Below are 10,000 nucleotides of genomic sequence, written 5' to 3'. Positions count from 1 at the left end.
TGCATTTCTGCCCGGGCTGCGCGCTGTCGTTCCCTAAGCCTCGCCACCGCGAGACGGTTAATCTCCGTCTCCGCTCAGTCCTTGGTGAGGGCGGTGGTGGGGCTGGGCGTTCAGCTTGTCGCTGCTGCGTTGCGGCTCTTCTGACTGCGTTGCGGTTGTCATTATACCGCCGCAGTCTCTCTTGTCGAAGGACGTCAGCGTTTCGGAGCTGGGCGTTGTCGGCAAGTACGCCCTACTCGAACAAGGACGTACGGAAGTCGTCCCAGTCGCGCTGAAGCACTGACGTAATCTGCTGGGCAGCCTCGCAGACGTTGCTCCAATTCTGCTGACTCTCGAGCATGTGGGCCAGCAACGTGTCCGGATTGATGCCGTTCATCAGTTGCTCGCGAACATCGGCGAAGCGTGGGCACAAGAACATCGCGTGTTCGGCGCTCCCACGTACGCCGGGGCAATGCGTGCAGTCCGGGGACGAGGTGAATTTCATGTCAGCGAGATACTCACGGAAAAATCCGTGACCGGAGATTATCTGCGACAGATGAAAATTCACCTCTCCATGCTTCCGCGACTGCCATGCACCGATGTCCGGAATGAGGCGGTGTGCCCACCGGACGTAACTGCTAGCTTGATGACTAGCCGCGTCGCTGTCCCAGGTGGCCTGCCACTCGGCGATGGTCCTATCTCGTTCCTCCTTCCTTAGCTGCGCGCTGCTTCCAGTCCCACGGCGGCTGTGCACCCTGGTGTCCTCGCGGATGGCTCTGCAGATCGGCAGTAGACCCGCCAGCAGCACTGCGGTCTCGTACCGAACCGTCCGGAACGTCCGGGCCACGGCGATGGCTGACTTGCGCTGGACTCGCTCCAGCAACCTGCGGCACTCGCGAGTGTTCAGCGCCTCGTGCCATACAGGTGCAGCGTAGCGCATAACCGAATCAGCCACCGCTGCCAGAAGACGGGACTTCGACATCTTCGGCCCCGGTGGTTCGGCATCAACCGACTGACCGCCTGCGCGGTCTGCTCCGCCCGCTGCGTCACTGCAGTCACATGCGGCAACCAAGATAAATGGTCGTGGACCAACACGCCCAAGTGTTTGATGTAACGCGAAAAGGTACTGCTACTCCTCCCACGTTGATGGTTATGTGGCTTGGAGGCTGCTTCAGGCTAGAGATTATGGTCATCTCCGTCTTAGCCGGTGCCAGCTCCAAGTGGTGCTGCTGCATCCACTGGTCGACTGCTGACACCGCTGCTTCCGCCACTGCTGCAGACTCCTCCGGCGTCCTACCGGGGCCAGGACGACCAGATCATCGGCGTAGCCAATGACTTTGGCCTCGTCGGGTAGGGGAATCCGCAGCACCCCGTCGTACATTACGTTCCACAATGTTGGGCCCAAGATGGACCCTTGTGGAACTCCCGCGCTGACGCAACGTACGACGGGTCCCTCGCTGGTAGTGTAGATCAGCTCCCGATCCGAGAAATAAGACTGCAGGATTTTCAGCAGAGCTGAGGGGACCCCTTTTCCCGCAACGCGTTGGCGATTGACTGCCAACTTGCAGTATTAAATGCGTTGCGGACATCCAGCGCAACCACCATCAGGCAACGTTTGTCGCGGCTGTTGGTGCGACCAAACGCGCTGGCCGTCTTGCCTGCGTCCACCAAGCTTTGGATGGCACTGATGGTGGATCGTCCACGACGAAAGCCGTACTGCGCGTCCGAAAGCTGCGGTGAATCCGGGTCCTCGAGGTGTCTGTTCAGGCGATTGAGGATAAGCCGCTCCAGCACTTTGCCTAGTGCGTCCAGCATGCATAGTGGCCTGTAGGAGCTGCTTTCTCCGAGGGCTTTACCTGGCTTGGGCAGCAGTACCAAGCGCTGCCGTTTCCACTGTTGCGGAAACGTACCAGTGTTGAGGCAGTCCTGGTACACACGGCAGAGAACCCCCGGGTACTTCTCAATCGCGACCTTCACCGCAGCATTGGGGATCCCATCCAGTCCTGGCGCCTTCCTTAAAGCCATATGAGCCGCGATCTCCTGCAGCTCTTCGGGGTCACACGTTCTAAATTGGACGCTCCCGAATCGACATCGCCGGTTTCCGGCCAAGAGACCGGTGGGTGGGTGGGGAACAGATCGGAAACGATCCGTCCCAGCTCGACCGGGTCTGTCTCAGGCGGTACACGACTGCCGCGCAGATGAGACAGAACAACCTGATACCCCATTCCAAACTCGTTCTCCTCGGCGATGTCGATAAGCTTAGCAAACTCTGCGCGTTTGCTAGCTTTAATGGCTTTCTCCAATCTGGTCTTCGCAGTCCGGTGCTCAGCTGCGGCGAGACTCCTCTCCTGCAGATCGGCGGTTAGGCGCATCCGTTCACGGGCCGCAATGCACTCATTCCGCAGCTCTTCAATTACCGGTGACCACCAAAAGACGTCGCGATGTTGATGCTGCAACACGTTGGGGCCCGCTGCATGGCAATGTCGCACGCGTCGACCATTGCGTCGACTAAGCCAGCATGGGTCGTCGCCTGTTCCACAAAGTTCACGTCCTCGAGAGCAGAACGGAAACTCTCTTCATGGAACTGCGTGGTAATCCATCGCCTACCAGCGCAGATAACGCGTTGCCGGCCGGCTGACGGACCACCATTCGACGACCCGCGGGACTGTTGTTCTGCTTCCCCAACGGTGTATGTCACCAGTTGGTGATCGGACCGGGCAAACTCGTGCACCTCCCACGTTTCTGGCCGAGCGATGGACTGAGTGGCGAAGCAGACGTCAATGACGCTGCTGGTGGCCGCTCCTCTGCCAATGAACGTGGGTTGATTCCCGGAGTTGACCACTTGTAGTTGGACACTCTGCACTAGCTGCAGCAGATCTTCACCTCTCTGGCTGTTCCTGGCACTACCCCACTCCGTGTGCCAGGCGTTAAAATCGCCGGCGATGACGACGTGGGAGTGGGATGATGCCTCCAGCTGAACAGCAGCCAGAAAGCCTTCATAGTCCTCCTCTGGGCGTCTGGGTCGAGCGTAGCAGCTAATGAAGACGATGCCACCAATCTGTGCAGCTACAACTCCAGGCACAGGACTGCGCCACACCCGCTGGATTGGGTAAGAGCTTGTAGCCACAACTGCTACCGATTTGGCGGCATCGTACGCCCAACGCCCGTTGTTCGCCGGTGGTCGGTAGATGTCCGACAGGAGCAGGACGTCAGCACGGTGTTCACGCGCTGCTTGGAGCGCCAAGTCCTGCCCTGCCTGACAGTGATCCACATTGATTTGCGCAACTTTCAGATTGAAGGCGAAGCCGGATGTTCGCAGCTCATGTGCCCAATGCGATGAGGTCCACCGCAGGCCGCGCACTTGACGTCGCTGGAGCAGTCCCGGGCTTTGTGACCTTCACTGCCACACCGGATGCAGAGTTGCTGACGGTCTGTCGGGGAACGGCATGCGTGAGCAAGGTGGCCGCGCTCCAGGCATCGATAGCAGCGTTGGCGCTCAGGTGCTGCCTTTTCGACGCCTCTGACTTTGCTGATGCAGCCACACAGTCGGAGCTTCGAACCCTCGAGGGCAGCGGCAGCCTTAGCGGGCAGGCGGACTCGAGCTCGCTGGGTGCCATCTTGCAGCTCCCACGCGCTCACTCGGGCGATTTCAATCGGCTCCTGGAACTCTCCCTCAATGGCCTTTTGATGTCCTCTACTGTTGCCAGAGGATCGATGTTCGTTATCAGGACATCGGCCATGTCGGTGATCACCCGGGCTAGTCCGGCGTCACCAACAATCTCCTGAACTTCTGCACGGACCAGGCTGGCGTTGGCCGAATTGCTTAACTCCATTCGGAGGTTTGCGGCGTGGCTGCGCTTGCCCATTTTAAGGTGGTCTGCAAGGCCCTTGTGCGGGTCTTGTTTAACCGCATCCCGAACTTTCCGGTACAACGTGTACCAGGAGTGTCCGGCACTCGGGACCACCTCTATCTTGTCCGGCCTTGGCCAGACCTTTGCTGCTGCCGCTGCTGCTGTTGATGCGCCTGCTGCCGGAGTTGCGGCGGAACATACCGCTCACCCTGATGTTGCTGCTGACGCTGCTGCTGCTGTTGCTGCTGCTGACGCTGCTGCTGTCTACGCTGGTGCTGCTGCTGCTGTTGCTGCTGTGAGCCAGCGACCACCTGTTGCTGCTGCTGCTGCTGCTGCTGCTGCTGCTGCTGCTGCTGTTGCTGTTGCTGCTGCTGCTGGGAACGTGGCTTACCCGTAGCTTTTCCGCGATATCTACGCCGCACGACCTCACTAAAGGTGAGTTCCGGCACAACGTCTACGCGGACGGCTGTCGATGCCTCGCTGCGCGGCGGCATGACTGCGCGCGACGTCGACGCGCGGGGCTGCTCCTGCTCGTGCTGGTTCCGCTGCTGCTGTTGTTGTTGCTGCAGCTGCGGCGCAGAGGGTCGGCGCGGCAACGGAGTCGGAGGTTGGCGCGGACTAGCTGACGGTTGTCCGCCGGCAACCTTTGCTGCCAGAAGAGAGTTGAGCACGTCTCGGTCGCGCTGATGTGCGGCGGCGAGCTTCTCCATCTGTGCCTCCAACTTCTCCTCTCGTCGTTTTGCCTCCTCCTTTTCCTCTTGTAGCAGTTGGCACATGCCAGTTATCTGCTCGGAGAGGCGAGCATTGCTCCTTCATTTCTGCATTCTGCTCCTCTAGTCGTTGGATTGTTGCCTTAAGCAACTCGAGCTCCGGTGTGGCCGTGGCGGCCTTGGATGCCACGGCGGGCTTGTTGTTGCCTGTGACACTGACCCTAGGCAGCGCCACTCGAGGCTCGGTCACAAACAGCTTCGAGCCAGATGCCAAGCTGCTACGGCAGTCCACAGAGACTGACCTCGCACTCGCGCGCGTTGACATCCTGGATGATGCCATCATCTTTGCCGACTTTCAGGTTGGTGGGTTAAATAACCCTGGGGGTCGATGTGACCCCGGGGGTCAGTTGACCCGGGGGGTCGAGATGACCCCAAGTATGCAGCGCCGTCTAGCTGGTGTTCTGCCGCTCAATCGCTGCTGTAGAATCCTTCTTCCACGCTGGTTTTTCCACTATGGTCCGACTTGCGACCCCCCTGGTGTTGGGGGGAGGGGTGGCAGGTGGCGAAAAAATTACGAGAGGGTGCGTCGCTCACGTGGGGAATGGATCCGCACCAATCCCGAATTTTCCGGCACTTTTAGGGATTTTCGAAAAATTCGAGCAGTTTTCGAGTTGCTCGAACTACTCGAATCGAGCAGATTCGAGCTGCCGTGGGCACTACACTTCTTCTCGAATTTTCTGCGCACTTTTGTAAACTCGAGCACTTTTCGAGCAGTAACGGACTTTTCAAATTTTGCCCCTTGGGAACTGCTCCCCGGACAAAATTTGTCCCTTGGGTATTATAGAACTGTCACCAAGAAACGTCAAAAATTTTTTCACGATTTTCACAAATTTTTGATGCAATCTTATTGTACGCATAAAAACAAGCACAACGGTGAAAACCGCACACGAATCCGAGCAAAACTCGCGGAGTTATTCGCGATTTGCTATTTATTTCGATTTTTCGAAAGCACGTGCTCCGGCGGTAGCACCCCGACACTTTTATTTTCTCGTTTTTCACCGATTTTCGTTCTGTTTTTTAAATTCACGTTCAGCGTCACTACGCGCACCTTTAAAATCACATCCGGCACGAATCCGTGCGTTTTCACTGAGTTATTCACATTCAAAGTTCCCCATACAAATTGTATGGGGATGTAAACACACTTTTATGCACTTTAAACTTCTCAAAACGTCTCGAAAACACTTTTAAACGCTTTAGAAGCGTCGAATTATCCAGAATCGAGTGTTTCCGGCGCCAAAATCACACAGTTTTGCGCATTTTTCCACACCCGGAAATTTGGTACTACCGGGGGGGGCAAATGTACACAGAACAACACGAATTTTTAAAGCGCAAAAATCACAGAAATTCGACCAAATAACACTATCTATAGGTAAATTGGGTGCTCTGAACACGATTTTGAGGGTTTCAGAGCGATCCGAGGCCGTTTTACACACTTTTGCACACTTTGTCGGAGCGTGTTTACATACGTCTGTACCCGACGGCTACTCGATGAACACTACTACAGGGATAACTGGCTTGTGGCCGCCAAGCGTTCATAGCGACGTGGCTTTTTGATCCTTCGATGTCGGCTCTTCCTATCATTGTGAAGCAAAATTCACCAAGCGTAGGATTGTTCACCCTTTCAAGGGAACGTGAGCTGGGTTTAGACCGTCGTGAGACAGGTTAGTTTTACCCTACTGGTGTGTGCTTATAGTCGCTATCTTAACGGAATTCCTGTGCAGTACGAGAGGAACCACAGGTACGGACCACTGGCTCAATACTAGTCCGACCGGACTTTGGTATGACGCTACGTCCGCTGGATTATGCCTGAACGCCTCTAAGGTCGTAGCCAATCCGAGCTGATAGCGCTTCTCAAACCCATTAGGTGTTCGGAAGCTAGCGGGCCTAACAACCCTCTGAGATCCGTTGGAGTCTGCGTCTGCAGCCCGGCGTCTCATCCCGCTATACCTAGGCCGCAATGAGTGGAGTTCGCTGCACGTGTTAGTACCGTAACTGGGAACGCCGTTGGCTTGAGCTCTGCCCAACGTGGATATACCTAGTTTCGACACCTATCAACCGCCCGCAAACGACGGGACTTCAGGCTGGGAGCTGCGAGTTGTAGAGATGCGTTCGCATCGATCCTCTCAGGCGACCCATGCTTGGTGGTTTGTCCGTGTGCCCCTTCCTCGATGTGCGCAAGCTCGTCTTGGTCTGGGGACCACGTCGACACAGGGGATACTCTTGTGAGAGCATGAGTGTACTAAGTTGAGTGTAGCAAGGGAACGCGTGCCCCTTCCTCGTTGGCGTAACTAACCATCTTGGTCTGGGGACCGTGGTACCGTGCTCTGGTGAAGCTTGGTGCGTGCTCCTTCCTTGTCAGACGAGTGACTTGACCTGGTCTGGAGACCGTTCCTTTATACTAGTGGACAAGAGTTGGCTTCTTCCGTGTCAGACGAGTGACTTGACATAGGATGGAGAAGGACACTTAACACTAATGAGCTTGTCGGCGTGCCTCGTTCTCGACTTGATTGTCTTGATGTGAGGACCGTGCGGACCACACCAGTAAGCTTACACATGCTCGTTACAAGTTGTATAAGTTGACCCGTTTGGCCCGGTTGCCTTGCACATGATGGTGTTGACCATGTTCGGTTAACAGGTCGTGTGTCGAGGTGGTCGGCCTTGGTAGTAGGATGTCTTGTGCATGTGACGTGTTGACCTGGTTTGGTCGGTGTGTCGTCGTGTACGAGATGACCTACTTACCCGTTAGTTTTCCAAGTTGTATTATGTGTTGACTTAGTTGACGTGTCATGTGCTTGGATGATTAGCGTACGGGTCATGTATGGTGCGCTTGCTTCAGTTGAAGGGATGTACTAGTACAGTTGTATTAATCGTTTATTTCACGATCTGGTCTTTTGGCTGGATCGTGAAAAACGCTAAGTCCCAAATCCTGAACTCGAGAAGAAAGCGCCAATGACAACGTTTTTGACTGGAGCTCCTAGCATTCGGCTTTTTCTACTTTGAAGGGATGCACTGTTGTATGAATTGTTTATTCACGAACTGGTCGTTTGATTGGATCGTGAAAAAAACGCTCAGTCCCAAATCCTGAACTCGACAGGAAAGCGCTGATTGCAAACATTTTGACTGGAAGTCCCTTGAAAATGGCGTTTTCGTTATTGGCATTATGTTGCACGTTTATTGTGGCTAGAACATTAATTATTCACAAAATGGCACCAAAGCTTGGCAAAAGTCGCGAAACACTCCTATCTCGACGCACCAGCAATCGCAACTTGATGCAAAATAAATTGCACGAGCTAATGATACTTGTACCATGCACAGTACACCGTACCAAAATATACCCCTGAAAGTGTGCAATTTGGTGCTACCCTAGGGAATATGTATGGAGAAGCCTAGCTACGTGTGTCGCACGTTCCAAGTTGCATGGACGTCGAACAGAGGCATGCAAAAGCACCTATCTAGGGAATTACTCTACGTTCTAGTAGCAAGTGCGATTTTCCGGTCCAGCACGGCAGTACGCCTGCACGCATACACTCCATGTACCAAAAATGTACCAACCTAGGCGTTGCTCAGTAGCTTTTGGCGGCACATAGAAAAAGTATTCGAGTTCAGATTTTTGGGACTTAGCGTATTTTTAAAACTAATAACGAAAATTAAATTTTAAATCGGTAAACGGCTAGGAGTTGCTCAGTAGCTTTTTGCGCAACGTGGCAAAAGTATTCGAGTTCAGATTTCTAGGACGTAGCGTATTTTTCAATCATAATAAACCGAATCAAACATAACAATGATGAAACTTACACCATGTCCCAAGGTTGTGCACAAAACGTAACGATAAAGTGCTGGCGAAGTTAGAGGTGCACCAAAATTGTGTACCGATCAGGAAAGTACTCTACGTTCCTATGATTTGGGTGAAAAGTGTTATTTAACTGCTGGTTAGAATAGACAGTTGCTTATCATACACATCGCAAACGAACACCCCTTAGTGAGCATTAGCAAAAGTCAATTGCACAAAGCAAATGCAATACAAACTGATCAAGTACATTAAAGAACGCTACGTAGCAGGACTTCTTTCCAAGAATGGTGTCCGCAACGGGAGGGCAAGCGTCCTTCCCAGGTTTTCCTAGTAAACCTTGTATGGTAAACATACCCAAGCGTGTCTGTAAGCACGCAACGAAAGTCACGAACGGGCACATACCTAGGGAATGTACTCTACGTACTTGGACTTTTGTCCAAGAATGGTGTCCGCGACGGTCGGGCACTGCGACGCAATAACCAAATCCTAGGATTGTAACTTTAGTGTGCACAAACATAAACATTAACGCGTTCGCTCGGGCTGCGCCGTCCGTGTTGAACACAAATGTGGGTGATTATATGCGTGGAGGGACAAAAACATACGAGGAGGAGACAGTTTTCTGCACGATGTGCACAGAGCTCATTCGTCGTCCCGGGCGAATGGAAAAACACAAACATCGCGAGTATCGTTCTAGGTTTCTGTCTATAAAAGGGCAGGCCAAAAGGTGACCGGTTGAGATAAGCATTTTAAGCATACAAACACTTTATTGGAACTTTTGATACAAAAACAAGGTACGTACATGTAGGTTGTACCAACATGGACATCTATGAACGCGTACGCTCGGGCTGCGCCCTCCGTCTTGTACTTTCCTGATCGGTACACAGTTTTGGTGCACTGCTATTCCGACCGGCAACTTGTACCAACATATACATCCATGAACGCGTACGTAGTGTACTTTCCCTGATCGGTACACACTGTTGGTGCACGGCATAAGAAAAGAGCTAAAATGGTCAAACTCAATCCATTTCAACAATAGATAGTCGATAGTAGCTGTGCCGATGAAGTAGGGCACGATGCAAGTTAATGTTGTTTAATGAATAACATGTCCGCCATACATTTCAGTACAAAATTGCTCGGTCAGACCTACAAAGTGCTATATCTCGAATACGAGGCGTCGGACTGGGGGTTGTAGAACAATTTTAAGTTCGTCTAATGATTCTACATCCGATTCTGGATAGCGGTTTTTGACCACTTTTCAATATTTTGTGACACCCCGAACCTAGGGGCAGCTCCTAGCTTTTTTCAAAAATGTGCACCGATCGGGCCGGAGAGCTCGTGTGGCTCAAAACATGTTTTCGCTAAAACACCTCAAAACGTGTCGAGAACGCACCCTAGCTCTTGTTTTTCAAAAGTTATGGCCATTTAAAGTGAGGTGGTTTTTGCTTCAAAATAGCTATTTTACCCGTCCCTATGGCCATGCTTTAAATTTTCACGAAAATGCCAGGTCAGACTTAGGGCGGGCCATATCTTGAATACTAAACGTCGCAGACATTGGTCGTAGAACAATTTTAAGTTCGTCTAATGATTCTACATCCGATTCTGGATAGCGGTTT

The sequence above is a fragment of the Anopheles arabiensis genome (assembly GCF_016920715.1).
Source record: "Anopheles arabiensis isolate DONGOLA chromosome X unlocalized genomic scaffold, AaraD3 X_pericentromeric_contig0003, whole genome shotgun sequence".
Lineage (NCBI taxonomy): Eukaryota > Metazoa > Arthropoda > Insecta > Diptera > Culicidae > Anopheles > Anopheles arabiensis.
Note: the sequence above shows the minus strand (reverse complement) of the source record.